An 8,737-nucleotide genomic window follows, 5' to 3' on the forward strand; every position below is an offset into this window, starting at 1 on the left:
GCACAGAGCTGTGGCCCACATGACATGCTCAGGGTTATACAGATAGTATTGGATGCAGCCCACATAACACATTGTGTCCATATGCTGCCCACAATGGTAAATAGGTTGAGAACCACTGAACCAGACTAACAGATAAGTAAGAAATATTTAATGCCACTAGAACTAGATTCTCTTTTCCCAGAAATGATTAAGAAAAAGAGTAAGCCTGTTTCAACTGGTCTTTGATAACTAGGGTCAGGGCCGACTCCAGGGTTTTGGCCACCCCAAGCAGCCAAAAAAAAAAAAAAAAAAATTAGCCGTGATCATGATCTGCGGCGGCAATTCGGCGGGAGGTCCTTCACTCTCAGACGGAGTGAGGGACTGTCCACCAATTGCCACCAAATTGCGGCTGCCCCAAGCACCTGCTTGACAAGCTGGTGCCTGGAGCTGGCCCTGACTAGGGTATAGAACCAAATGCAAATTAGACAACAGGTTCTGCCATTTACCCGTCACTGAAAACTAAATTAATATGCCAGGTGTAAACCAGGTTGTCTATATAGGGGTTTGTATCGAAGACCCAGATTTTAAAAAATATTTAGGCACTTAAAGATACCCCACTAGGTGCCCATCTGTATTGAAAAGCGCCTAGGCACCTAACTCCCACTGAAAAAGAAGCTTGTATTTCCAGTCATTTCCTTGCAGAAATAATAATTGATTTACTTTGTCAAGGTTAAGACTGAGAGTCTGTTACTGTGATTTTCCTAAATTATTCATCGTTCTCTGTATACATCAAAGCTATCCAGAGCTGGCCATAGGGCCCACAGGTCCCTCTATCTGTGGCAGGAACCCAGACTTATTCATAGTTGTGACAGGCAATGCGGGAGTTGTAAGGGCTCAGCCCTTCTGAAAAATAATCAGGATTCATATACCTAGAATTCAGAAGCCAAAATTAAGGCCACTTTTGAAAATTTGAGCCTCAAACTGTTTACCCCCACTCCATTCTTTAACATGGGGATGATGATGATCTTCACACATCACAGGGGCATGAGGCAATTATTAAATTTTTGCCAAGTTCTAAAACCGAGGATAAACATAAAACTCCCTCCAGTAACATCTCAGATGCAGGGGTATTTGGATAATTGCCTCTTGAAAAGTCTCTGTTTTTTTGTGTTGCCAATCATGTGTGTCACCTGCTGGTGTGCTACAGGTCCCCCTCTGAGACTGATCTACAGAAGATATCGATCTGTTACAGCCCTAACTAGAACAGATTAGCTTTGTAGCTCAAGCTGTAGCAGCTCAATACTTTTAGCTCTGAAGATCCATGGTTCACTCCCCAGTGTGATGATCAAGAAGACAGCACAAACAAATGGGCTCCACTTCTCCTGCAGCAGGAGAGAAGCAAATATTTCCCTTCTGCCTTAGTGTGTGTGTATGTACGTGCGTGCACACACACACACACACACGCAAATTTTGGGGAACACCTCAAAATGAAATTCACTCTCTCTCACTAATCCTCTCCATATTCCTTAGATCAACTCTTTACTTAGTGGTGTGATCACAACAAGGTATTTTGCTTATGCAGCATGTGGTAGCCATGTTGCTCCCAGGATATTAGAGAGACAAGATGTGAGAGAGAACTTTTACTGGTCCAACTTCTGTTGGGGAAAGAGACAACCTTGTCTCTTTCCCCAACAGAAGTCGGTCCAATAAAAGATATTTCCTACCTACCTTGTCTCTCAGTAGTTTCTGAGATATGGAATGAAAAATTAATTTGTGGACCCAGTCAAAAATGTTAAGGCCAACTTTGTATGTGACATGTGTTTTGGACCATTTGGTGAGTCTCTGAAATACTTGGATGGTTTAAAAATAGTTCTGGATATGTTTAAGCACAGATAAAAATTAATGCCACAAGGATGCCAATGTATAGATGTTGCTAAAACTAATTCTAAATTTATGCACATGACCTTTACCCCTCATAACAGTAACATGTCAGAGTGCCATAATATTATACACACAGGCATGCATCAAGGATAAAGGAGTTTGAGGCGCAAGTCGTGTTCTCCTCCATCTTCCCTGTTGAAGGAAAAGGAAGGTAGGGACCATCAAATTGTGGAGGTGGTGTCAGAGAGAGGGCTTTGGATTCTTCAACCATGGGATGTTGTTCCAGGAAGAAGGATTAATAGGAAGAGATGGGATCCACCTAACAAAGAGAGGGAAGAGCATCTTCACAGGCGGGCTTGTTAACCTAGTGAAGAGGGCTTTAAACTAGGTTCACCAGGGGATGGAGACTTAAGCCCTGAGGTAAGTGGGGAAGTGGGATACCGGGAGGAAACACAAGGAGGAGGGTGCAACAGGGGAGGCCGCTTAATGCATACTGAGAAAGTAGGGCAATCGGCTAGTTATCTTAGGTGCCTGTACATGAATGCAAGAAGCCTGGGAAACAAGCAGGAAGAATTGGAAGTCCTGGCACAATCAAGGAATTATGATGTGATTGGAACAACAGCGATTTGGTGGGGTAACTCACATGACTAGAGCACTGTCATGGATGGGTTTAAACTGTTCAGGAAGGACAGGCAAGGAAGAAAAGGTGGAGAAGTTGCACTGTATGTAAGAGAGCAGTATGATTGTTCAGAGCTCCAGTATGAAACTCAAGAAAAGCCTGTTGAGAGTTTTTGGGTTAAGTTTAGAGGCAAGAGCAACAAGGATACTGTCATGGTGGGCATCTGCTATAGACAACCAGACCAGGAGGATGAGGTAAATGAGGATTTCTTCAGACAACTAACAGAAGTTTCCAGATTACAGGCCCTGGTTCTCATGGGGGAACTCAATCATCCTGACATCCGCTGGGAGGGCAATACAGCAGTGCACAAACAATCCAGGACGTTTTTGGAGAGAGTTTGGGACAACTTCCTGGTGCAAGTGGTGGAGGAACCAACTAGGGACCGTGATCCTCTTGACCTGCTGCTCACAAGCAGGGAAGAATTAGTAGGGGAAGCAAAAGTGGATGGGAACCTGGGAGGCAGTGACCATGAGATGGTAGAGTTCAGGATCCTGACACAAGGAAGAAAGGAGAGCAGCAGAATATGGACCCTGGACTTCAGAAAAGCAGACTTTGACTCAGTCGGGGAACTGATGGGCAGGATCCCCTGGGAGGCTAATATGTGGGGGAAAGGAGTCCAGGAGATCTGGCTGTACTTTAAAGAAGCCTTATTTACAGCGCAGGAACAAACCATCCCAATGTGCAGAAAGAATAGCAAATATGGCAGGCGACCATCTTGGCTTAACAGAGAAATCTTCAGTGAGCTTAAACACAAAAAGGAAGCTTATAAGTGGAAACTTGAACAGATGACTAGGGAGGAGTATAAAAATATTGCTCGAGCCTGCAGGGGTGTAATCAGAAAGGCCAAAGCACAATTGGAGTTGAAGCTAGCAAGGGATATGACAGGTAACAAGATGGGTTTCTACAGGTATGTTAGCAACAAGAAGGAGGTCAGGGAAAGTGTGGGACCCTTACTGAATGGGGGAGGCAACCTAGTGACAGATGATGTGGAAAAAGCTGAAGTACTCAATGTTTTTTTTGCCTTGGTCTTCACAGACAAGGTCAGCTCCCAGACTGCTGCACTGGGCAGCACAGTATGGGGAGGAGGTGAGCAGCCCTCAGTTGTGAAAGAATAGGTTAAGGACTATTTAGAAAAGCTGGACATGCACAAGTCCATGAGGCTGGATCTAATGCATCCAAGGGTGCTGAGGGAGTTGGCTGATGTGATTGCAGAGCCATTGGCCATTATCTTTGAAAACTCGTGGCAATCGGAGGAGGTCCCAGACGATTGGAAAAAGGCAAATATAGTGCCCATCTTTAAAAAAGGGAAGAAGGAGAATCTGGGGAACTATAGACTGGTCAGCCTCACCTCAGTCCCTGGAAAAAACATGGAGCAGGTCCTCAAGGAATCCATTTTGAAGCACTTGGAGGAGAGAAGGTGATCAGGAACAGTCAACATGGATTCACCAAGGGCAAGTCATGCCTGACCAACCTGATTGCCTTCTAGGATGAGATAAATGGCTCTGTGGATATGGGGAAAGCGGTGGATGTGATATATCTTGACTTTAGCAAAGCTTTTGATACGGCCTCCCACAGTATTCTTGCCAGCAAGTTAAAAAAGTATGGATTGGATGAATGGACTATACGGTGGATAGAAAGCTGGCTAGATCGTTGGGCTCAACAGGTAGTGATCAACGGCTCGATGTCTAGTTGGCAGCCGGTATCAAGCAGAGTACTCCAGGGGTCGGTCCTGGGGATGGTTTTGTTCAACATCTTCATTATTGATCCGGATAATGGGATGGATTGCACCCTCAGCAAGTTTGTGGAGGGCACTAAGCTGGGGGGAGAGGTAGATACGCTGGAGGGTAGGGATAGGGTCCAGAGTGACCTAGACAAATTGGAGGATTGGGCCAAAAGAAATCTGATGAGGTTCAACAAGGACAAGTGCAGAGTCCTGCACTTAGGAGGGAAGAATCCCATGCACTGCTACAGACTGGGGACCGACTGGCTAAGCGGCAGTTCTGCAGGAAAGGACCCGGGGGTTACAGTGGACGAGAAGCTGGATATGAGTCAACAGTGTGCCCCTGTTGCCAACAAGGCTAACGCATATTGGGCTGCATTAGTAGGAGCATTGCCAGCAGATCGAGGGAAGTAATTATTCCCCTCTATTCAGCACTGGTGGATGTGGCCACACCTGGAGTATTGCATCCAGTTTTGGGCCCCCCACTACAGAAAGGATGTGGATAAATTGGAGAGAGTCCAGCGGAGGGCAACGGAAATTATTAGAGGGCTGGGGCATATGACTTATGAGGAGAGGCTGAGGGAACTGGGCTTATTTAGTCTGCAGAAGAGAAGAGTAATGGGGGATTTGATAGCAGCCTTCCACTACCTGAAAGGGGGTTCCAAAGAGGATGGAGCTAGGCTGTTCTCAGTGGGGGCAGATGACAGAACAAGGAGCAATGGTCTCAAGTTGAAATGGGGGAGATCTAGGTTGGATATTAGGAAAAACTATTTCACTAGGAGGGTGGTGAAGCACTGGAATGAGTTATCTAGGGAGGCGGTGGAATCTCCATCCTTAGAGGTTTTTAAGGCCCAGCTTAACAAAGCCCTTGTTGGGATGATTTAGTTGGGGTTGCTCCTGCTTTGAGCAAGGTGTTGGATTAGATGACCTTCTGAGGACTCTTCCAACCCTAATCTTCTATGGTTCTTTCAATGCAAATCCATGTTAATTAAAGCTCTAGCAAGAAGTCTGTTGCTGCAAACTACTTTGAAGTCAATGGGATGAAAGGGTGCTTAGTGCCATAAAAGCCTGGGGGAAATGGTTTAGACAAGGAGTGTCCAATGCTGGTCCATATCGAGAAGGGTCAGGGCCTACTCTAGGGATTTTGTAGCCTTAAGCAAACAGGCAATTGTCTGCTCTCGATATCTCACAGATAAACATTTTCTACTCTGCGTAACTCTGCTGTTTTGGTAGGACAGGCATTGAATAGGTCTGTAAAAAGCAAACTGTTTTTTTAATTCCCTCCCCCTACCCTGTTGCTAATGAAGCCCTCACATTAAAACTTTAGTTCAATCAGAAAAGTAAAAAAATGAGATCTATATTAGTGACACCAGGAAAAATGCAGAAGCTAGGAAAAGAAACAAGTATTGCTTGGAGAAGAGACTGGAGGCCTGCTACATTGAGAGTCAAATGGATGAAAAGAAGTGAGCTTAGTGTTTGTTCATCATAGTTTGAATCTCTGGCAAGCAGCTTGCTGTAACTCTAAGGCTGAGTAGGCGTTTGGACATTCGCTCTGCGTGAACCTTCTTTACAATGTAATCTGTCAGAAAATAGCTACAGCAGTTACAGTATCCCTATTCTCATTTAATTAGTATTTAAAAACCCTCCTAAAACAGCTCTTGAACAGATCAGCATTCATGAATATTAAATATATAGGATAAAGACTTACACGTTTTTTGCCCTACGAAGCCTTGACTTGTTTAAGTGAGTCACTACATTTGTCAGAACTAGCACCAGTTATTTCTCAGCTGGATTCTAACTTCTTTCAAATAAACTTGCTTCCTACTCAGAGTTGCAAACTCCAGGTTTGCATATTATGACAGGGCTATTGGTATATTGGTCCTGCTCTAGGAGATGAAGGGGGAAAGCACATCACCTGACAGCGATTTATGACATCCATTAGATGGGCAAAGGCCAAACTTCCCTCCACCCCTCTTTTATTCCTCCACTCAGGAATGCAGATATGCATCTTAAAGTTTTTTCTCTCTCTTCTTCACTGTTCTATTTGATTAGATCATTATCAAGCATACAAAGGATACTTGTTGCCACAAAAGCTCCACTGTATTTAATCTGTGATTAAAGCCATCATGTGAAAAATATCCAGATTTTAATCTTGCATTAATAAGGCACAGAATCAGTTCTATGCTATGCAGTCTAGAATCTGTGCCGACAGGGGCGCTGGAACAATTTGTCCAGGGAGGGTGCTGAGAGCCATTGAACCAAACTGTAAACCCTGTACATGATCTACACCACTTCAAGCCAGGGGGTGCGGTAGCACCCCCAGAACCCCTAGTTCCAGCACCTGTGTGTGCCAATTATAATTTGGTTCAAAATACGTATGAATTTTATTAGGAAAAGTTTTGTGGGAATTTATTTGTTTTACAAAGTTTATTTGATAGAACGTTGTTTACAGGCCGGGATTCAACAAAGCACTTAAGCACATGCTTAAGTTTCATTGAACTCATAGAGACTTAAGAATGTGCTTAAGTGCTTTGTATTAAGGAGGATCATGCACTTTTCACCTGGAGGAACATTAGTAATTGGTACACAGGAATAGAGATAGGGAACACTGTCAAGTAGTCTAGACCAAAAAATAAGGTTTTTGTTAACTAAAATAATTTTTCTAAATCTTTATATTAATAGTATTGTTTTCATTATTTTTTTTAAAAGATTTTTGTTTAGGTTTGAATAGTGTTGTGCAGCATTTGCCGCACAAACATGGCATCATTGTGCTAGTGCATGGGAACTAAAAGTAAGACAGACAAGACTCAAAACAAATGAAACTATGTTTTCCCTTTTTTTTTTCTTCCATTTTTCTTTTTTTATTGTCCAATAGAAGGGAAATGCAAAAAGTATACAGCATAAATAGGGAACAGCAAACTAGCTTCTTCCTAAAGATTAACAAGTACCACCAAAGCGTATGAGTAAGCTTTTGTATGAACAATATTAGCCATTTACATTTGAGATCCTCATTTGTTTGCCGATTAGCAGCAGGGCGGGCTCCAGGCACCAGCCGAGCAAGCTTGTGCTTGGGGCGGCAGATTGTATGGGGTGGCATTCAGTCCAATCCTAGGGCGGCATGGCCACTTTTTTGTTTTGTTTTGTTTGCCGATCTGGCCGCCCTGTAGGGGGCGGTGCCGTGGAGGAGGGGAGCGCCCTGCTGGGAGTGGGCTGCGCGCTCCGTCTGCCCCAGCTGGTGCCAGGTCTGTAGCAAGCCCGGCAGGGCAGCCTGCGTCCTTCCCTCCCCAGTGACTGGGGCGGTGCGGCGGTCGGGCTGTGTGGCGAGCGCCCCGCTGAAGCCCTGGTCGCCCCCCTTCTCTCTCTCCCCCCCCCCGCTCCCTTCCCCTCCCCCCTGTACCCTGGCTCCAGCCACCCTGATTTTTTTTTTTTTTTGCTTGGGGCGGCAAAAAAGCCAGAGCCGGCCCTGATTAGCAGACATCCCAATGGGTAAGATTGTGTTCACGCAAATGATCATAGCAGGCTCACATCTGCAGACAACTGTGTGCATTCATACCAGAGCACACGTTTGTAACAGAACCTATAGAAGTTATGGTTCTCAACTCAGGTGGCAGAAACAGTACGAACCATTCACACGGCTCAAACAATGAATAGCAAAAAGATTCTTGAAATGAACAATTTAGGAGCAGTCCATAAACTGAAATGTGCATGCATAAAGTGTTAGTTGAACAGTTGCTCACAGATTTGTTGAAGTCACAGTCAAGGATATTTCAAGAATAAATTGCTAATTGCATATAATTCAACCAGCTCTGATATCTAATATCCTTTCAGTTTTAATAATATAAGATGTTATGGTCAAAATTCACCTCGGTGCTGAGATCAGCACAAGACCTATGTCCCACTTAAATCTCACTTAAGCCCTGTCTACACTAGAAAGATAAGTTGACTTCATGTAAATCAACATTGAGCCGCTAATTTAAGCAAGTCGATGTGTCACTAGCAGGGCTTGCATTGACGCACGGAGCACTGCACTATGGGTAGCTATTCCACAGTGCACGTAGGAGAGTGGAATTTTGGGTTGGGCTTGCAGTACCTTATAGGACCAAAACATTGGTGCGGGTGGTTATGGGAACATGGCATTAGACTCCCATGATGCACTTACCTCCCTCCCTCCCTGAAATCAATGGCAAATAAACCAAGCCTTTTTCACTTCTTTTTTTGTAAGCCTGGGTTACCTGCATGGACCTGCTCAGCTGTACACTATTGCTGTGAGCATTACAAACACCTCACGCCTTATCCTGTGATATTTATACAGCTGATACAGGAGCCACTGCATGGAACAGTGAGAGGCCCCCAAGCTGCCCTGCTGGAAGACAGAGCAGAGCACTTTGCAGTTGTTGGTGACAGTGCCACCTCACCTTGACACAGCTGAGCACCGTTTCTAGGCCTGGTAAACAAGCACTGACTGGTGGGACTGCATT

The sequence above is a fragment of the Chrysemys picta genome, chromosome 9, assembly GCF_011386835.1.
Source record: "Chrysemys picta bellii isolate R12L10 chromosome 9, ASM1138683v2, whole genome shotgun sequence".
NCBI classification, from domain to species: Eukaryota; Metazoa; Chordata; order Testudines; family Emydidae; genus Chrysemys; species Chrysemys picta.